Source organism: Pristis pectinata, chromosome 28 (genome assembly GCF_009764475.1).
Source record: "Pristis pectinata isolate sPriPec2 chromosome 28, sPriPec2.1.pri, whole genome shotgun sequence".
In the NCBI taxonomy this organism is placed as follows: domain Eukaryota; kingdom Metazoa; phylum Chordata; class Chondrichthyes; order Rhinopristiformes; family Pristidae; genus Pristis; species Pristis pectinata.
Genome location: NC_067432.1, coordinates 3,607,369 through 3,630,179, shown reverse-complemented (window position 1 = coordinate 3,630,179; position 22,811 = coordinate 3,607,369). Strand labels below are relative to the sequence as shown.

The following is a 22,811-nucleotide window of genomic DNA, read 5'->3' as shown; positions in this document are numbered from 1 at the left end:
TCAACCCATCATCAACCTTGGTAACTTCTCTGAACTGCTTCCAAGACATTAATAATCCTCCTTAAATAAGACAACCAAAACTACGCATAGTACTTCAGCCACAGTATCGTCCGCTGAAGAGTTCTGGCAGGATCTCTATCTTTTATACTCACTCCCCTTTTGCAATAAAGGCCAAAGTTTCATTTGCCTTCCTAACAACTTGCTTTTCTGGCAATGATAACTGTGTTTAAGGAACTGATCCCTCTGCACAGCATTCTGTAGTTTCTGTCCATTTAAACAATATTCTCTTTTGCTATCCTTCCTATCAATTGGGTAACCTCGCACTTCCCCCTCACTATCCAGGCAGTCCCCAGGTTATGTTATGGTTCTGTTCCTGAGCCAATTTCTCCGCAAGTCAGAAGTGTCCATTTTCCATCGCTACCCATATTATATCACTCTATCACTTGCTATAATTCTTTCATTGAATAATCACACTAACACTACCTATAATTAAACTAATGGAACACATTTTGTGCATCCAATTATTAATAAATACCACAAAACATTTTATTATTACTACTAGTTTGAAAAATGTGTTAGAAATGTATGAGAGAATTTGTATATAAAGCTGTCAGATCATCTGTAACCCAGGGAGCCCCTGTATTATTGAATCTATGTCGCATCATACCTGATTAAAAACTTTCACTTTCAATCTTGTCCCCAGATGCTTATCACTCACCCGTGCACCAACAGTTGTTAACTGTGCACCAACCAGCTCTTTGAGTTCTGGGAGAAACCTCATTTTATTCCACCTGCCAAATGTTTGCACTTTCACTGAATCTATCTATACCTCTTTACAAATATGATTAGAGTTTAGTGACTGAAGGCGGGAAGTAAAACACACAATCAAGGCTTTCCTTTCCAAAACAAAATGCATATCTGCAAATAGCACCTTTCAAAGTGTCATCCTTCCAGTGACATGTTAAACTGAGGCCCCTACTGCTACTCAGTGAATGCAAACCCCACGATTACTATTTCAAAGAGTTGGGTATTTACCACGGAACAAGACAAAAATAGATTATCAGTCCATTATGACATTGCTGGTGTGTGGTATTATGCTACGTGAAAATTAGCTTCCTACTTTTCAATGACTAAAGTACTTCAGAATCAGAATTATCATCACTGACCCACATGTCGTGAAATGTGTTGTTTTGAGGCAGTAGTACAGTGCAAAGATATAAAATTACAAAAATAAATAAATAGTGCAAAACAAAAAGGAACAACAGGTCGTGTTCATGGACTGTTCAGAAATCAATGGCGGAGGGGAAGAAGCTGTTCCTGAATTGTTGAGTGTAAGTCTTCAGGCTCCTGTACCTCCTCCCCATTGGTAATGAGAAGAGGGCATGTCATAGATGGTTTGGCTGTAAAGTGCCAAGACACCATGGGGTTCTGAAAGTCCTACAGAAATACTTGTTTAAGCTTGTGCCATGATTCAACCATTATGAAACTCTGAATTTTGTTCTTTCAATTCATCACTCCTGATCATAAATACCTCTGCAAACTTTGCAGATAGCACATGCAACCTCCTGCCTAAAGTCACAAGACTTAATTGTTAGACAAAATTTAAATCATATACAACACAGCACAGATTCAATAAGCACTGGTCGTAAACACTAACATTTAGTTCTACTTGGTGAGATATCTCCATTCAGTAAACATGCCATTAGGCAAAAACAAGATGCATGTAAATGTAAACCACTTGACCCTTTTCAAACCATTGCTGGGATTAGATCATAGGCTTACAGTTACTCGTGTCCCCATTACAGCAACATAAATTCTATTGGGCTTAGCTACTACTATTGCAACTTAGAAATAGCCACTGCATTACCTCCATTTTTCTGTAGTAACTATATGAAAGTGATACAGCACCACAATGAAAATAAATGTTATAATTAGCTTGCTGGAATTTCATGGAATTTATGGTGACATCAAGCAAGGGACAGGACAAGCCCTAACAAGGATATAATAACCAGTCAGGACATCAGCGAGCAGGGGCAGACAATGGAGGGAGGCAATTTATGTGCTCAAGTAATTTCAGGAGAAATGTAAGATCGTTTGACCTTGTAGCCAAAATATTCCTGTAAATCTGCAAAAAGTAAGGCCAGCCTTACCACGCTGAGGAATTGCAGCATTTGAATGGAAATAGTCCATTGGCTCATTTGTTACTTATCTCGTCTCTGCATCTGAAAGCACTGGGTTCGAGTACCAGACTTAATTTCAACACAGTCAAGAACTGTTTTGCTCCAGTCTTATGCTTCCCATTGCTGTTGGGTTCCAAGTATGGCAAAACATGCCAGTAAGAGAAGAACATGTTGCAGAAAATAAATCAATAAAAAACATCCAGAAGTATTTGGAGAGGAAGGAGAAACAGAGCAGACACAATTTACAATAGGTCTTTGTAAAAACCAAGAGTCAACTCAATTGGTAAATTGGTTTATTATTATCACATGTACCGAGACGCAGTGAAAAACGTTGTTTTGCATGCCATCCATACAGATCATTTCATCTCATTAGTGCATCAAGGTAGTACAAGAGAAAAAAATAACAGAATGCAGAATAAAGTGTTACAGAGAAAGTGCAGTGCAGGCAGACAATATGGAAGGTCATAACGAGGTAAATTGTGAGATCAACAGTCCATCTCCCTGCCTTGGTGAAGCAGCCAGCATAATCAAAGACCCCACCCACCCAGGTCATTCTCTCTCCTCCCCTTTCCCATCAGGCAGAAGATACAGGAGCCTGAGGGCACGTACCACCAGGCTCAAGGACAGCTTCTATCCTGCTGTTACAAGACTATTGAACAGTTCCTTTATATGATGAGATGGACTCTTGACCTCACAATCTACCATATTATGACCTTGCACCTTATTGTCTACCTGCACTGCACTTCCCTGTAGCTATCACACTTTACTCCGTATTCTGTTATTGTTTTTACCCTAAACTACCTCAATGCACTGTGTAATGAATTGGTCTGTACAAACGGTATGCAAGACATGTTTTTCACTGTACCTCAGTACGTGACAATAATAAACCAATCCCAATCTTATTGTACTGGGGGACTGTTCAATAGTCTAAAAAACAGCGGGATAGAATCCATCCTTGAGCCTGGTGGTATATGCTTTCAGGGTTTTGTATCTTCTGCTTGATGGGAGGGGGGAGAAAAGAGAATGTCCAGGGTGGGTGGGGTCTTTGATGATGTTGACTGCTTTACCGAGACAGTGAGTTGTGTAGACAGGAGTCCGTGGAGGGGAGGCTGGTTTCCTCGATGCGCTGAGCTGTGTCCACAACTCTGTAGTCTCTTGCATTCTCAGGTAGAGTAGTTGCCATGCCAATACTGTGATGTATCCAGAAAAGATGCTTTCTATGATGCATCTATAAAGATTGGTGAAGATAAAAGAGTACATGCCAAATTTCTTTAGCATCCGGAGGAAGTAGGGGCGCTGGTGCATTTTCTTGGCCATAGCGTCTACGTGATTGGACCAGGACAGACTATTGATGATGTTCACTCCTAGGAACCTGAAGCTCTCAACCCTCTTGACCTCAGCACCGTTGATGTAAAAAGGAATGTGTGCACTGCCCTGCTTCCTAAAGTCAATGACTAACTTTTTTGTTTTGCTGACATTGAGGGAAAGGTTGTTGTCACTGGGCACTCTATCTTCTCCCTGTACTCTGATCCATCATCATTTGAGATCAATTGAGCTAAAATATATTTCATTTCATTACCCTTAGGTTGGGAGAAATGTTTTAATGATTGGATCCAACATGTACTTTATTCAAGCCAGGTCTGCCGTTTAGAGAAATTTGCCACTGATTGCCTGTTATGAACCACGAATTCAAACCAAACACCATCCGCTGCAATATAGACAACTGGTTTTAAAACTTATGTTCCAAGATCATAGCATGGAAGTACCTCAAGCTTCACTCTCGCCACCTTTGGGAGTCTTGGAAATTACTGTCCTCACAGCATTACCAGTTACTGCCCTATTTGCAACTATTTAATTTGGTCATCTAACTTGCAATTACTGGGCTCTGTTTAGAAACAAACCAAATTTTCTGAGGAAGCTCCATAATAGTAGGTTTTCACACCCTAATTATAGATGACTAATCTCAAACTCCTGCCCAAAGCCCCATTCCTTATTCCAAAAATACATCTACTGGTTTGGTGGTCATGAACCACAGATTACACATTAGAACCTGATTCATTACACACCAAACATACCTCACACCCTGCATGTTGCTTTCCACAGTGGCAACAGCCAATGCTGAGTGAAAAACAAGCTGCTGGTGGAAGTCAGGGGATCAAGCAGCATCTGTGGAGGCAGAGGGTTGCTCAACATTTCAGGTCGAGACCCTGCATCAGGACAGAGTGTAGAGGGGAGATGGCTGGTATAAAGAGGTGAGAGGGAGAGGCGAGGAAGGTGATAGGTGGATGATGGGCAGATGAAGCCAGGTGGGGAAGAGGGAGGGGTGGAGTTGGAAGATGGCAGCTGGTGGGCGATAGGTAGAAACAGGCAAGGAGACACAAAAAGGGCAGGGGTGGAGACAGAGGCTAGAAGGTGATAAGTGGAGACACACAAGGCTGCAGATGCTGGAATCTGAGAAGGAAAATGATAAATGGAACCAGATAAGGGAGAGGTGATGGAACCAGTTTGGGAGGGAATAGGAGACCCAGTAGGTTGAGCGTGTGGGTGATAGGTACTTGGAAGCATGAATTGATTAAAAAGCGAGGTATCAGTGCAGGTGACCACAAAGCTCTCAGGCCCACGGAAAAACCCATCTAGTTCACTCATGGCCTTCAGGGAAGGAAGTCTATCATCCTTACCCAGCCTGGCCCACATGTAACTTCCAGCCCACAGTCACATGAAAAGTTCTCAGTTGCCCTCTGAAATGAATTAACAAACCATTCAGTTCACAGGGAAATTGCAAATGGACAATAAATGCTGTCTCAGCCATCAATACATCTTGTTAATAAATGTTTCTCTGTGGAGGAACGACTGTAATTAATAGGAAGTTTCAAAAAACTTCTTCAGAGTCCTGATAAGGGTCTCGACCCAAAATCGACTGTTTATTTCCCTCGATGAAAAACACTGATGCTGGAGGAACTCAGCAGGCCAGGCAGCATCCGTGGAGAAAAGCAGGCGGTCAATGTTCCGGGTCAGGACCCTTGTTCAGGACTGGATAGGAAAAGGGGAAGCCTAATATATAGGAGGGAAAAGCAGAGCAGTGATAGGTGGACAAAAGAGGGGAGGCGGGGTGGGCACAGGGTGGTGATAAGTAGATGCAGGTAAGAGACAGTGGTAGGCAGGTGTGGGGGAGGAGGAGAGAGCAGATCCACTGGGGGATGGGTCAAAGGCAAGGTGGAAATAAAGGGTAGAAAATAGAGAGAGAGGCTAGGAAAGGGAAGAAGAGGCATGGAGGGGAGGGGTGGGGTGTTTAAGGGGATTACTTAGAGTGGGAGGAATCAATGTTCATGCCATTAAGCTGCAAGGTTCCAAGATGAAAAATGAGGTGCTGTTCCTCCAGTTTGTGCTTGGAATTCTCCTGGCAATGGAGGAGGCCGAGGACTGACATATCCATGATAGTGTGGGAGGCGGAGTTGAAGTGACTGGGAACGGGGACATGCAGTTCGTGGTTACAGACGGAGCGCATGTGTTCTGTGAAACAGTCACCTAGTCTGCTGAGTTCCACCTGCATCGTAGTGATCTTCACCGAGATACTCCAGCATCTGCAGTCCTTTGTTTCTCTGTTTATTTCCTTCCATAGATGCTGCCTGACCTGCTGAGTTCCTCCAGCATTTTGTGCATGTTGCTTTAAAATAAACTTATTTTCTACTAACACTTGGACAGCCTCTAAAACCAAAATCCTTGCATCAATTACAGACAGAACTTGACTTTTTATTTCTTTTAATACATAACTGAAGGCCCAATTGGAAATTTCTCTTTTATTTACATTAAAAATAATATTTATTTTATTATATCAACCATGCATTTTCTTTTAAAAACAGACTTCCAAGTGCAGATGCAAAGAGCACTGACCAACTGCAGTCAGTGACATGATTGCCAAACTCAGCAGAAATACCTGTAGTACAAGTACAGATGGCAATGCACAAACTTGAAAATGCAGCTATTATTACTGCCGTTATCAATGTAGTTGCAATACATGTGGAACCTAAAGCTAGATTTCCCTAAAGGTTTTTTTTAAAATAACCCAAATTACCTAATTTTGCCAAATAATTAAACACCCCAAAATGAATCAAAAGTACAAACAGAACAGTCCAAATCCTAATCATAGACTTCTACAGCTCAGCAAGACACCATTCTGAACACGCACTAGACCAGCATCAAAAAGCAGGGGGCTTCTGAAAGTTACTGGCAAAATAACATGGGGAAGAAGAAATTAAAATGCAGTGACTGATTGGGGTTTGGAATTCACTGCCAGAGCAGCAATGGAGGCAAATTCAATATAATGTTCAAAACAGATCTGAAGAAGTATTTGTAAAGGAATGAACTGGCAAAACGAAGGAAGAGGACGGGGAACTGGAAGTAGCTGAATTAGTTTTACTCGTATCAGACTTGCCCCACTCACACAAGTCTAGCCTGCCGGGCAGGTCCAACTACCTTATCATCAATAACACATTACACAGTTTAATATGCCGGCAACTGTTGTCATTAAGCCATTTCGACTCATCCTATCACAGACATTCCCTTTGTTCTGCACATCTCTCCCTGACCTTCTCTTCTACTGAAAGCTGACTTGTTTCTCTCTCTTTCCCTTTCTGACAAAGGATCATAGATCCAAAATATTGACTGTTTCTCTTTCCACAGATGCTGCCTGACCTGCAAAGCGTTTCCAACATTTCCTGGTTTTATTTCAGATGTAATTTTTTTTAAATTTCCGTTATGGTCTTCCATACATTTGGTACAATCTAACAGATCAAGTAACTTCCTACCATGCGATAAATATTCTGCAATATCTCTATGTGGCTCAGCATCACACCACTCCCCTATAAGATGCCTCGGCATCCTACAGGTACTGTATAGGCAGCAACACCTCCGCCACGATTATTCTCAACACTGGTGCCCCACAAGGCTGCGTCCTCAGCTCCCTACTCTACTCCCTATACACTCGTGACTGTGTGGCCAGATTCTGCTCTAGCTCCATCTACAAGTTTACAGATGATACCACTGTAGTAGTCCATATCTCAAATAAAGAGTCAGAGTGCAGGAAGGAGATAAAGAGCTTAGTGACATGGTGTCATGACAACAACCTCTCCCTCAATGTCAGCAAAAGAAAAGAGATGATCATTGACTTCAGGAAAGAGGGCGGTGTACATGCACCTGTCTACATCAATGGTGCCAAGGTTGAGAGGGTTGAGAGCTTCAAGTTCCTAGGAGTGAACATCACCAATAGCCTGTCCTGGTCCAACCATGTAGACGCCACAGCCAATAAAACTCACCAGCGCCTTTACTTCCTCAGGAAGCTAAAGAAATTTGGCATGTCCCCTTGACCCTCACCAATTTTTATCGATGCACCATAGAAAGCATCCTTTCCAGATGCATCACTGCTTGGTATGGCAACTGCTCTGCCCAAGACGCAAAAAACTGCAGAGTTGTGGACACAGCCCAGCGCATCACGAAAACCAGCCTCCCCTCCATGAACTCTGTCTATACCTCTCGCTGCCTTAGTGAAGCAGCCGGCATAATCAAAGACCCCACCCACCCGGGTCATTCTCTCTTCTCCCCTCTCCCATCAGGCAGAAGATACAGGAGCCTGAGGGCACGTACCACCAGGCTCAGGGACAGCTTCTATCCTACAGTGATAAGACTACTGAATGGTTCCCTTATACGATGAGATGGACTCTTGACCTCACAATCTACCTTATTTGACCTTGCACCTTATTGTCTACCTGCAATGCACTTCCCTGTAGCTGTGGCACTTTACTCTATATTCTGTTATTGTTTTTACCCTGTACTACCTCAATGCACTGTACTACCTCAATGCACTGTGTAATGAATTGACCTGTACAAACAGTATGCAAGACACGTTTATCACTGTCCCTCGGTACAAGTGAGAATAATAAACCAATACCACCAACACCATAAGACAGGAGCAAAATGAGGCCATTCAGCCCATCGAGTCTGCTCCACCATTCGATCATGGCCGATTTATTTTTCCCTCTCAACCTCATTCTCCTGCCTTCTCCCCGTAGCCTTTGACGCCCTTATTAATCAAGAACCTATCAACCTCCACTTTAAATATACATATAAATATGAAAGGAAGACATTGGGTACACAGCACGGTAGCATAGCGGTTAGCATAATGCTTTACAGCGCCAGCGACCCGGGTTCAAATCCGGCTGCTGTCTGTAAGGAGTTTGTACGTTCTCCCCGTGTCTGAGTGGGTTTCCTCCGGGTGCTCCGGTTTCCTCCCACATTCCAAAGACATACAGGTTAGGAAGTTGTGGGCATGCTATGTTGGCGCCGGAAGCGTGGCGACACTTGTGGGCTGCCCCCCAAAATCACTACGCAAAAGATGTATTTCACTGTGTGTTTCGATGTACATGTGACTAATAAAGATCTTATCTTATCATGGTGAGCACAAACATGGATTCTATTTCCTCTAAATTTAAAAATAAGAGCCCATTGAGTCCCTCAAACCCAATCCACCATTTAAGCAGGTCTTACGAGCTGCCCCTCGTTACAAACGCCTGACTAATAGACTAATGGATACAAACAAACGAGCTCCCTTGATATTATTAAACCTAAAGGTCCAATGTATGGTCATATGTTTGTTCCTACAAATGGCAGAACCAGTTTCCTCTCTCTCTACTTTTGGCAATTGTTCTTTATCAGTCTTGTGTCTTTTTGATGCCATTTATTACAATACCGTGGAGGTATGGTTACCACAGAGTGATCTTTGTGTATTTTCCAACTTGCGGACAAGATTGCCATAAGAACATCTGTAAAAACAGAACCTGTTCGTTACTCAGAGATGACCTGTATCTTGTGAACAACTGGATTTTGCTTCAGCGCCCCCTGGTATCCATTCAAAGCCTTAAACCCCAAATGAGTTCAAACATCCTGAATTTTCTGAGAGGGAGCTCAAGGTTTACACAAACCTCTTTGTGAAACAAGGTTTGATTTCCTTAACTGGCCTACTCGGAGCTCTTAAGATTATATTCATGATTTCTGTGGGGATTTCAGAGATGGAAATCCACTCATCCGAAGTCAATAGAACTGAATTCCTGGAAAGGATAACAGACAGCCCATTGTTCCAGTTTTATTCCCTTTTATATACTACACAAGATTGAAAAGCAGAAAGAAAAACAAAAATGATTTCGGCCCATGTAAGGGCGTCACAAATAATCCAGTGTTAAATTGCTTTGAATGTTACATCAATGTAACATTACTGTCCAACTCAATCTCCATGACTACACAGTGCAAGACAACTAAACAGTGCAAGAATACAATGCTGGCCTCTGTTACCAGAGGACAAATCCCAAGAGGTCAGTCTGTGCTTGAAGGAAGGTACTCGTTCACCCTGGCAAGTCTGCTCAGTACAAACACCCGGAACCAGCTAGGTCATAATGATAAAATACTTCACAATCTGGGCATCTCTAATCAGCATTGCCCAATGCTGAGGTTAACTTCTATAGATGTTCTGTTGAAATTATCCTGACTTGTTGCATCACGGTCTGGTACGGCAATTCAAATGTACAGGAATGCAAGAAGCTGCAGGGGACTGGACTCAGTCCAATACATCACGGACACATCCCTCCCCACCATCGGTGGTATCTACAGGAGGTGCTGCCTCAAGAAGGCAACATCTGTCAACGATCCCCACCATCCAGGCCATGCTGAGAGCAACTCTGCTGTATCCAAAACAAAATCAGAGAACGCTGGATATGTTCAAGCAGGTCAAATGAACTGCATCCGAAAATCAGTGCCTCGGTCAATGACAGGTAGCCCAACCACCATTGTTTAGTTTCTCCACTTCAACATAGCAGGAATGCTGCCAGTGAGGTGGCTTGTTGGCAATGTCAGAATCAACCCACGTGGGTGGGTCTGGAACCACACACAGTCCAGACAAGGTAAGGAAGGCAGATTTCCCTCACTGAAGGAGGCTGACCCAGATAGGTCTCTAATCTGGAGGTAAATGTGATTATTAATGACTACAGGCCATCCCTGGGTTACGAATGTCCATTTATGAACGCCCCTACATATGATCGGGCTCCCATAATATTATCAAATTCAAAACTCCAACGTGTGTACATACATTTGTTCCTACAACAGCCCGGCGAGCTCAGTCGGTAGAGCATGGGACTCTTAATCCCAGGGTCGTGGGTTTGAGCCCCACGTTGGGCGCTAGTTTTCTCAATCGTTTATTATTAGGCAGGCACTGTAGTGTAGCAGTTAGCGTAATGCTATTACAGCGCCAGACACCCGGGTTCAATTCCGGCCACTGGCTGTAAGGAGTTTGTACGTTCTCCCCGTGTCTGCATGGGTTTCCTCCGGTTTCCTCCCACATTCCAAAATTAGGAAGTTGTGGGCATGCTACGTTGGCGCTGGAAGCGTGGTGACACTTGCAGGCTGCCCCCAGAACACTCTACGCAAAAGATGCATTTCACTGTGTGTTTCAATGTACATGTGACTAATAAAGATATCTTAAAAAACACAGAACTGGTTTCACTTCTCTCTCTCTCTCTCCACTTTTAATAATCTTTCTTTCTTATTAATCTTTTGATGCCATTCATTACAATACTGTGGTTACCATATCAAGTGATTTTTGTGTATTTTCGGACAAAATCGACATGGACATCTGTAAAAATGGAACCTGTTCATTACCTGGGGACAGTTTGTAATTCCTTTGTTTAATAAGAAGTATAAAGGTTGCTTCATATGCTGGAGAAACCCCTACTCTTATCAGAAACTGCGCCTTGCAACCCAAATGCAAAACATTGTAGATGCTGGAAATTTGAAGCAAAAACAGAAAATTCTGCCACAAGTCAGGGGGCAATTGTGGAGAGAGAAACAGACCTGGCGTTTCAGATCAATGACCTTTCATCAATACGAGAAAACATTATAGAGATCAGACAAGTTGCAGAGAAAGGGGGGAGAAGTGAAAGAACAAAATCTGTGACGGGCTGAAGACCAGGAGAGTTTGACGGCACGTGGTGTTGTCACCGCTGGGAGATGGTGGTAAAGGGCTGTGAATAAATGGTACACCGTGAGGAGGTGTTAACAAGGAGCTGAATGAAATCTGAAATATCAGGTCAGAGAAAGAGAAAGCTGAATGCTGTGAAGACTGGAAAAGCTGATTACCTGAAATTGAATTTCATTCCAGGTCTGTAAGTCCGTACCGTACTAAGTCAGAAGAAGAAGTGCTGTTCTCAAGATTTCTTTATTGTACATTGAAACACACAGTGAAATGCATCTTTTGCATAGAGTGTTCTGGGGGCAGCCCGCAAGTGTTGCCACCCTTCCGGCGCCAACATAGCATGCCCACAACTTCCTAACCCGTATGTCTTTGGAATGTGGGAGGAAACTGGAGTACCCGGAGGAAACCCACGCAGAGAGAACGTACAAACTCCTCACAGACAGCAGCTAGAATTGAACCTCAATCGCTGGCGCTGTAAAGTGTTACGCTAACCGCTACACTACCGTGCTTCAAGCTTACCTTGGATTTTGTTGGAATACTGTTAGACAAAAAACTCATGAAGAGTTGTATCAGAGTGAGAGTTGGACACAGAATTACAGTGACAGGCAACTCTGGGTCACTCTTGCAGACCTGAATAATTTCAGGTTATTTACTTTTCCTGTATGCATCAAGGCTGACCAGGTCTGCTGGAGGGTCATTGTCTCAAGAATTAATTAACTTGTGCTTCTTCTCGCTCCACAGACACTGCCTGACCTGCTGAGTATTTCCAACATTCTCCTTTTGGTTTCAGCCACTGTTCTGACCTGCATGTGTAATCACCCTTGTGGGCAGAAAATACAAAAACACACCCAGAGAATATTTAATTGGATTTTACAGTGATGTAACCAGAGCCCAGCTCCAGAGTAAAACCCATGCAGCTGACAATATTCATTATCAATATAGTCAGAACCTTCCAAAGAAGCTGTGACTACTTCTGTTGTGAAATCACCTTCACGACCTTTATTTAAAATAAAATTGATTATAGTTTATGGTTGCCCGATTCCTTTCATTGTTCATCACAGTCACTTAGTTGTGCTCCATTTTAATTCTATTGCGACAGATGTATGACAGTACTGAGCTAAGATGCCTGTTAACAAGCACCCTCCCCTTCCTTGTGATAGGCAGTCATTCAGGAACTCGTGGTTCATTAAAAGTCACCAACCAGGACAGTGTCAGAGTCCTCGGGAACTTCAGGTCAACTTTTGGAACACTGAAAAATACCACTAGGAAAATTAGAGATTTTAAAACAAAAATATTTTTCCCTCTTTTTCAACCACAATCAGAATAAATAGCGGAGCAGAGTTGGGGAGTCAATTGGCTCCTGTCAATTCCTGCTCCAGTCTTTTTTATTTTGTTATTTTCTGAACAGGTAAATGCCTGAAGTTTTTTTTCCCCAGGATGATCACCCTTCTCAGACACCATTTGAAAAAGCAGGGGTGTTATCGCAATTCATTAATACTCAATCAACACCACTAAGAGTGATTGCTTCTTTGTTTGTAAGGTTTAAACTGCAGAGCTGGTTGGGGAATAAATTAGCAGTGAAATTACTAGCCCAAAAATTGAACAGCCAGCTGACAGCAACAAATATTACCCAGTTCACTTAACCCTCTGGAAAGGAAATAAAGTATTCAGCAACTTAGATTTTAAAGTAATTTTATTTTAAATTACTCAACTTCTTTACTGCTGCAAAGATCAGTAGTAAATTGAAAACATTGATTTGGTCCAGAATATATACAACTCCCATCTAAATCTGCTGCAGAATAAATTTGTCTCAATTTAACAAATTACAGAAAAAGCTGACAATGCAAGTGTATCTGAAAGAGAACTGAACATTAAAACTTTGAAGTCCTGTGCTAACCCTGAAGGGGATTTCTACCAGACAGCTCTCAAACACGACAATAGCCTTATATTTACCCTTCAAGTAAAATATCCCAACGTACTTCATAGGAGCCTGACTGAACAAAGAGCGACACCAAGCCACCTGTTTGTTCAGGTAACCATAAATATAATCAAGAGGGGAGAAGAAGAGTTTGGGAAGAATAGAACAGCAGAAAATTGCTTGAAAGGAGATCAAAGGGCAACGTAATAGAGGGGATCTGGGTGGCCTTGTACGTCAATAGCTGAAGGTTAGTAGACAGGTAAAGCAAGTAATTAGGGAAGCAAATAGAATGTCGGCCTTTATTTCAAAGGGGATGGTGCACTAAGTGGGCAAGTCTTGCTACAACTATTCAGGGTGTCGGTAAAACCACACCCAGAATACTACAGAGACACAAGAGATTGTAGATGCTGGAAATCTGGAGCAACACACAAAGCTGGAGGAACTCAACAGGTCAGGCAGCAGCTATGAAGGGAAATAGACAATCGACATCTCAAGTCAAGACCCTTCATCAGGACTGGAAAGAGGGGAGATAGCCGGTATAAAAAGGTGGTGGGGGGGGGGGGGGTGGAGCAAGAGCTGGCAGGTGAGAGGTGGACCCAGGTGAGGGGGGTGATAGGCAGGTGAGGGAGGGGAAGAGTGGGAATGAAGCAAGAAGCAGGGAGGTGATAGGTGCAAGTGACAAAGGGCTGAAATGAAAGGGAACCGGCGGGAAGAATGGACAGGTGATGGATAGATAGGAGCGAGAGAGGAAGACCCACTGGGTTCCTTCAGCGCTTTGTGTGTTGACCTGGAATACTGCATTCTTTTTTGGTCTCCTTAGTACGGAGGGATATACTTGCTTTGGAGATAGAAACATAGAAAACCTACAGCACAATTCAGGCCCTTTGGCCCACAAAGCTGTGCTGAACATGTCCCTACCCTAGAAATTACTAGGCTTACCCATAGCCCTCTATTTTTCTCAGCTCCGTGTACCTATCCAACAGTCTCTTAAAAGACCCTATCGTATCCGCCTCCACCACCGTTGCCGGCAGCCCGTTCCACACACTCACCACTCTGAGTAAAAAAACTTACCCCCAACATCTCATCTATACCTTCTCCCCAGCAGCTTAAACCTATGTCCTCTTGTGGCCACCATTTCAGCCCTGGGGAAGTGCCTCTGACTATCTACCCAATAGTTCAGAAGGTTCATTAAATTGACTACTAGGATGAAGGTGTTGTTTAATGAGGAAAATTCAGCAGTTTGGGCCAACACTTACTGGTTCAGGTGATACAAGATTCTGGGGAAATGACAGGGTGGATGGTGAGAGGATGTTTCCCTCATGTGGGGTCTAAGGGAGCAGAGTTTCAGAGTAAGAAGTCACCCATTTAAGGATGAATTTCTTCTCTCAGAGAATCATTAACCTTGGAAATTCTCTACCACAGAAAGGTGGAGGAAGAATCATGCAGTATATTCAATGCTGAGATAGACCAACAATGACCTCACTGAATGGTAGACCAGGTTCAAGGAGCCAATTGGTCTTCATCTGATCCAATTTCATTTGTTTTTACAGGTACAAAATTAACACCCAACCCAAATCCTCATGCCCAAGGACTTCTAATACTTTTCGTATCTGACCACTGGTGTGGATATAACAGGCACAAACATGTTACTATCCAGAGTCCAACCCCAGCTATGTAGTATTTTTCCAGTCCAACCAACCATCCCAGACCTGCTCTTCCCCCTTCTGCAGAATCTTTTTCTGGCACCTGGTTGGCTGCACCCATTGAGTGTGACTCTCCATCCCAAGAGAAACTGCTGAACAGCCCCTGTGCACTTACGGAGCACTCAGAGTTGCATTGAGCCAGCCCAGTTTGGCTCAGAATATTTTTTCATCTTCAGCAATGTTCAGGTCCCACTGGGCTTCCAGGACTTCCAGAATTTAAGACCTGGTCACATTCACCACTCATGGAATCTCGATTAAGATCTTTATTAGCGTATCTTTGCGTAGAATGTTCTGGGGGCAGCCCGCAAGTGTCGCCACGCTTCCAGCGCCAACATAACATGCCCACAACTTCCTAACCTGTACGTCTTTGGAATGTAGGAGGAAACCAGAGCACCCGGAGGAAACCCGAGCACCCGGAGGAAACCCATGCAGTCACAGGGAGAACATACAAACTCCTTACAGACAGCAGCCAGAATTGAACCCGGGTCACTGGCGCTGTAATAGCATTACGCTAACCGCTACACTATCGTGCCCAGTCCCTGGAATAGTTCAGGTACATGGTTCCCTGAAAGTGGAGTCACAAGTAGACAGGGTGGTGAAGGTAGCTTTTGACACACTGGCCTTCATCAATCAGGGCACTGAGTACAGAAGTTGGGAGGTTATGGTGGGGTTGTACAAGATGCTGGTGAGAATTATGTTCAGTTTTGGTCACCCTGCTATAGGAAAGATGTTATTAAACTGGAAAGAGTGCAGAAAAGATTTCCAAGGATGTTTACAAGAGTTATAGGGAGAGGTTGAATAGGCTGGGACTTTTTTCCTTGGAGCATAGGAGAGTGAGGTGTGATCTTATAGAGGTGCATAAAATCATGAAGGGCATAGAATGGGTGAATGCACTCAGTCTTTTTCTTCAGGGAATCAAGAACTAGAGGGCACAGGTTTAAAGTGAGGGGGTAAATATTTAATAGAGAGGCAACTTTTTATACAGAGGGTGGTACATATGTGGAATGAGCTGCCAGAGGAAGTGGTTGAGGCAGGTACAATAACAACTTTCAAGAGACAGTTGGACAGGTACATGGATAGGAAAGGTTTAAAAGGTTATGGGCCAAATGGGACTAGCTTGGATGAGAATCTTGGTCAGTATGGACCAGTTGGGCCAAAGGGCCTGTTTCTGTGCTGTATGTCTCCATGAGAAGACGGTGGGGGGTAGGGAAAAGGATTTGTTGCACAGATCACTGTTTAATGCAGTGGTAAAACAGAACAAGGGACTAACTGGCTCGGTTCTGTCAGTACCCAACCTTTTCCAGCATCTGTCCTTTCACTATGTCATTAACCATCTCAGCTCTATCCCCAAATCGGGAGACAGTCACTCAGGAACTGACCACAAAAATCTCAGCCGACATTCCAGTGCAATCACAGTGGAGTGCAACACTGTCAGTGTTTCAAATGAGACATTAAACCAAGACCAGTGTCTGTTCCTCCAGGTGAACGCAGAAGGCTACAGGCACTACTTTAAAGAGTGGAGATGTCTCTGGAGTCCTGCAGATGATATTTAATCTTCAATCAACATCAGCTAAATCAATTATAGGATTATCACATTGTTTGTGGCGGCTCCCTGTGCACAAATTGACTAATGCATTTCCAAAACTGAAACACAGATTACAACTCAAAATTACTTCACTGGCTGTAAATCATTTTTGGACATCCAAGGTTGTGAAAAACATTATAAAAATGCAGATCTGCCTGTGTGTTCATTTTCCTTTAACTGTTGATAGTGATGTTGATGTGCGTACGTATCAAATGGAAGGATTTTCAGGCCCATTCCCTCAGAAATATATGTAAATTCAGTGTTTGTATCACTGTGCAATCAACACAGATTTATTAATTAGCAACCTAAGTTTTTGCAGGTTTGTGCTTAGTCCTTTGCTATTAAAACACACTAGACACATTGAGTAAACATCACAAGACCAGCTGACAGTTATAAAAGGCCTTTAATACGTTCCCCCCCCCCCCCCCCACCCCAATGCAGCACCACAGAAAATAATCCCTAGCATTCTAAACTTTACTGTAACTCCAATCTGGCACAACTCATCCATTTGTTAACAGACAGTCCCAGGGGTGCGGAATGAAAAGCTTCTCATCAGCAAAATTCATTTCAGACACCTCATCTTGCAATGCCATTTAATATCCCAAAGAAACAAACAGGGGCAGTCATGCAGAAGAGCTTCATAGTGCAGTATTTCACAACTATGACTGTTAACACATTAAAAGCTGCACCACACTGTGAATATACCCACAAGGCCAAAGCAAAGAAGACATTCAAATGCAAAGCATTGATTGATGCTGTTACTTGAAATTTCTTTTACACGGATATTGGCACCAGGTCTTGTCTGCTAAGTACCATTTATAATCTAAAGCTGTTACCACAAACATGATAAAGAGATAGACCATCTCCACTTGCATAAATCTTCATTGTAAGAGCTCAGAGTCACCATTCTTATCTGTATGGGTAAGAAGCAAAAGATGGTAAGATTAGGGAACCTTATCAAATTGAAATTGAAGACTTTTTTTAAAATCAGAAATAAGAAAGCATACATCAGGTATAGGGGCTATAGGCATTTGGAATCGAGCGAGTCCTTTAAGATTTATAGGGGATGTTGGAAAGAGCTTAAAGAAATTAGAAGGGCAAACAGGACATCAAATGACATTGGCAAGTAGGATTAAGAAGAATCCCAAAACGTTTTTTGTAAGTGTATTAGAAGCAAGAGGGTATCTAGGAAAAGAGTCGGTCTCCCTCAGGGGCCAAAGGGAAAAATCTAAGTGTAAACTGGAGATACAAGTAGGATCCTAAATGACTCGTTGTCATTGGTATTCACCAGGAGTGAGATTCCCAGGGCTCTAACAGAGATTTTTGCATCTTTGTCAGCCAGGGTGATGTATCAGTAGACCGGAGGATAGCCAACACTGTCTGTCCCCTTGTTTGAAAAAAAGGTCAGTAGGGACAAGTCTAAAAACTGTAGGCCAGTGAGCCTTTCTTTAGAAGTTGGGAAGTTGTTGGGAATGATTCTGATGGCAGGACTTATGTTCACTTGGAAAGGCAGGGACTGATTAGGAGGAGTCAGCATGGTTTTGTGCAGGGGAGATCATGTCCCTCAGACCTAAATTAGTTTTTGTTTAGGTAACTAGGAAAATTGATGATGGCAGAGGGGTAGAAGTGATTTATATGAACTTCAGTTAGGCTTTAGACCAGATCCTACTTGGTAGACTGGTCCAAAAGGTTAAGGCACAAGGGATCCAAAGTGTGCTGGCAAAGTAGATCCAAAATTGGCTTGGTGGTAGGAGGCAGAGGGTAGTGGTGTATGGGTATTTTTCTGACTGGAAGTCTGTAATGACTTGGATGAATATGTAAGTGGACAGATTAGCAAATTTGCTGATAACACAAAAACTGGAGTAGCAGATAGCGAAGGAGGTTGTGAAAAAATAAAAGGGACATGGATCAGTTGGAAAGAGCAGTGACAGATGGAATTTAATCCAGACAAATGTGAGGCAACACATTTTGGGGCATCAAATACTAACAGGACATATACAGCAAACGACAAGGACCTCAGGAGTACAGAGGGACCTTGGGGTGCAAGTCCATAGCTCCCTGAAAATGGCAACACAGGTGGATAAAGTAGTGATGGAGGTAAAAAGACTTTGTACTGGAGCTAGGATTGAGCCCGAAATCACTTTGAACATTGACAACGTTCTGAGAGGTAGATATTGAGTTATATGTGCATGGTCTTCCCAAGGCTAGCTAATACCATTTTGGCTTGGACATCAAACCAAGTTCTCACCTGCCTGTTTAAGTGGATGTTGAAAAGATTTCATGGTATTGCATGAAGAAAGCAATCACCCAGAACAGTGACAAGGTTCTGAAAGAGGGGGTGCTGCAGGAAATGTCCGTTGGCTGCATTTCTTTCACATGCACCAATGCCAAAAGTTGTCAAGTTTAGACTGATTACATCTTCGCACTGTCATTAAATCTCTACAATGAGAATTGTAATTGCACAGAAGCAGGCCATTCAGCCCACCTGGACTACACTCCCATCTACCTCATCTTATCCTTCCATTCCTTCTCCTTCAGGTAGCTTCCCCTTGAATACATCCCAACCACTTGCCTCAATCATCAGTTCTCCACCATGGGTCGCAGGTGGATCCTGAAGTGGCCAAGTAATCCCATCCATGAGCCAAAATCCATGTGCAGAAATTGTAGATGTTTCCATGTGGTTGAGCTAACTTTCCACGTGCTCTCTTTTTGCCCTTGGGGGGGGGGGGGGGAGGACATTTCTAAGTAAGGGTCTTTGCTTGAATTTTTTGGCAAAACTGAGATTGGTCACCTCAATGATCCTACATGTTAAGGAGCTACACATTCTCCCCCCACTTCTCTGGGTAAAGTAAGTCTCTTGGGAGTTTATTTGTAACCATCTCCTAGCTGAAATCCTGATCTCCCCATGTGCAACCATCTTTTGTCACAAGATCAAACACAGAATAGAAAAATTCTAATCAATCTCTGGGCAAATTATCAGCACACCAAGTCTTTTCCAGTTTCACACCCACACATTGCAATCATTTTATGCTGTCCTTCTGTGAGCTGGGTATTTGCTTTGTGACTAATCTCAATTCACTTATTTTTGCAATTATCTGGGCACATCATATCCCTTGAGAAAAAGCCAATCCCTTGAATAAACAGTGTGCAAAGGCAATTCAAGAGAATGCTTACAGGAATTTCATAGACGGTAATGTTGTGTACCATTGTTTTGTTTCTCATCTTAATCAACACCGACTTCTCACAGTGAACAGAAAACACTTTTCCAGCTGGGTTTAGTGTAACAACATTTCACTGGGAGGAATTGGAACGAGCTTAAGAGAATCCTGAAGAATCTGTCCACAAAGCAGTATTTAAATCTAGGAACAATTGCATTAACACTGAACTGACCCCTCTCCCAAACACACCCAAATGATGACTCAGTGAATAAATCAACCCCATGCTGTGGAACTAAGCTACAAAGACCGAAACTAGTAATCATTCACTCTAGCATGGCCAGAGACCATTTAAGTGAAGTGGGGAGAAGGACACAAGAGAGACTGTAGATGCTGGAAATCTGGAGCAACCTGCGCAAAATGCTATAACCTGCCAGCCATGCTCTTCCCCCTGCCCTTTTACTCTAGCTTCTGCCCTCTCCTTTCCAGTCCTGATGAAAGGTCTCAGCCCAAAACATAAACTGTTCATTTCCCTCCATAGATGCCGCTTGACCTGAGTCCCTTCAGCATTTTGAGAGCAAAGGGGGCACATCAGCACAGTTAGTAGATCCCCTGCCACACAGCACTGGTAACCCCGGGTTCAATCAATCCTGACCTCGGCTGCTGTCTGTGTGGAGTTTGCACGTTCTCCCTGTGACCACGTGGGTTTCCCCCAGGTGCCCCGGTTTCCTCCCACATTCCAGCGGAGTGTGGATTGGTAGGTTCATTGGCCACTGCAGATTGCCCCTACTGTGCAGGTGAGTGGTAGAATCTGGGGGGAGTTGATGACAATGTGGGTTGAATTATAAACAGGATAAATATAGGATGAGTGTAAATGTGAGTTGGATGGTCACCGTGGACATGATGGGCCATTTCCATGTTGTGTGCCTATTCTCATGGAGGAAGGAGAAAAGGAACAGTGAAAGTAGCTATAAAGGACAGAGCAAGGAAAGGAATGGGAGGAGGAGGAGGGGGAGCGGGCTGAGGTGTTCGACGAACCCCCCTTCCAGTGGTGCTGCCAGATTCTCTGTCTCAATTCTACTTCTCTCGGTTATTCCACTATTGTCACTTTAGCATTTCTCCTTGCACTACTATATTTACACCACTATATCTGTGTCATTCCACAGTTTTATGCTCAGTGTATTTTTTGTTATATTTACTTTACAAGCTTCACAGCAGCAAGGAATTTCATTACATCCTGGTGTATATGACGATAAACTCATCTGAATAAATTCACCATTTTTGAAGTTGCAATCTTTATTACGTTGGTCTCAATAAAAATCACATGCTTCCCCTCTCCTTTCAGTCCAAGTATCTATAAATTAATCCTGCACAATTACTCCAAGTGGTTAAGTTTAATGTTTCCCTCCTCTTTTGCTTGTTCACAGTTTACAGTTCATTACAACTCCACTTATCAAGGATAAATCATCCTGCATTAAGTGACAATCAGCAGTATAGGATTTCACACCATAACTCAGCACTCCCACTTGTTATTAAAACACGGCTTCCAAGCACCACCTTTCCAGCTGAGAACCAGCTTCATTTATCTTTGACCCACAGTTTTTATTTACACAGTGGAATTTTCATGTTAAATCCTGGTTTTGCTTTGGGAAAAAAAAGTCACTCCATTTTGAAAAGAAAGCAATTTTTCTGTATTATTTTTCTCTCTGCTCTCTGCTCACCCACAATCATTCAAGTTCTGAACATAATCAGAGGTTAAGAGTTACTCAGGCCACAAATGCATTCATCCAGAATTTGTGGCTCAGCAACGAGGCCATTCAGCCCACTTGTATATGCCAGCTTCTGTGTTCCATATAAATCCCCACTAATCTTTCCATAGGCAAGCTATTTCCACATTTTCTTATTCCTTCTGGATTTGTCTCCCATCTATTTTCCCTTGATATTCATATCACGTTGGGGCAAGGATCATTCACACCACTCAGGGAGCAACAGGAGGGTGCTGGAAAGAGGAAAGGGAAGGACCTTCTTCACTAACAGAAGTAAAACAAAACTTCTTCACTTAATAGATAAGCTTTAAAAGAATACTACGAATCATCAATTTAGAGGGAAGACGAGGAACGATTTTTTTCCAATTTTTCCACACGCAGAGGATGGCAGGGGGTCTGGAACCCATTGCCCGCAAGGGTGGGACAGGCAAAACCTTGCATTTCATTTACACAGTGGCTGGATGTGTACTTGGAGCTGTAACTGCAGGGCTGTTGACACGTGGTGGGATTAGGCTGGGTAGCTCTTTCTCAACCAGCACAGACTTCTGTGTCACAAATTTTCTCCGGCATTCTGATGCAGTGTCACGTAACCTGTCAACATTCAATGGCATTTCCATCATCAACATCTTGGGGCTCATTGATGACCAGAAATTTAACTGGAACAGCCACATATATACTGTGCCTACAAGAACAAGTCAGAGCTGGGCGTCCTGCAGCGGGTGGCTCACTTCTTGATACCCCAAAGCCCTTCCACCATCCAATGCACATTTGCCTGGAGTGTTGACCCCTGTCTGGCTGAGTGCTGCTCCAACAACTCTCAAACAGCACATCATGGACACCAGCCTCCCCTCCTTGCACTCTTGTCTTTACCTCTCGCCATCTTGGTGAAGCAGCCAGTATAATCAAAGACACCCCCCCCCCCCCCCCCCCCCCCCACCTGGGACATTCTCTCTTCTCTCCTCTTCCATCAGGTAGAAGATACAGGAGCCTGAAGGTGCGTACCACCAGACTTAAGGACAGCTTCTACCACACTGTGATAAGACTATTAAACGGTTCCCTTATACAATGAGATGGACTCTGACCTCACGATCTACCTTGTTGTGACCTTGCACCTTATTGCACTGCACTTTCTCTGTAGCTGTGACACTTAACTCTGTACTGTTACTGTTTTTACCTGTACTACATCAATGCACTCCGTACTAACCCAATGTAACTGCACTGTACGATGAATTGACCTGTATGATCGGTATGCAAGACAAGTTTTTCCACTGTACCTCGGTACAAGTGACAATAATAAACCAATACCAAACATGTGTAGTATCATGATGTGGTGGTGAAGTTACTGAGCTGGACCACTAATCCAGAATTTGAACTCAGCCATTTCAATGCAAGTAGTTAAATAAACATGGAGTTTAAAAAAAAATGCTAGCCTCAGTCACAATAACCATGGAACTAGCGAATTGTTGCAAAACCCTATCTGGTTCACCAACA

At 43.2% G+C, this 22,811-nt stretch overlaps 1 protein-coding gene and 1 non-coding gene across 2 annotated transcripts in view; one reads left to right on the top strand and one right to left on the bottom strand.

Moving 5' to 3' along the window:
- Nucleotides 1-22,811, bottom strand: part of LOC127583864 (uveal autoantigen with coiled-coil domains and ankyrin repeats-like) — a 97,973-nt gene that overhangs the window by 35,522 nt on the left and 39,640 nt on the right. The window lies entirely within an intron of this gene.
- trnak-cuu (transfer RNA lysine (anticodon CUU)) lies at nt 10,328-10,400 on the top strand. The gene has a single exon. It is a non-coding gene; the product is annotated as a tRNA-Lys (tRNA).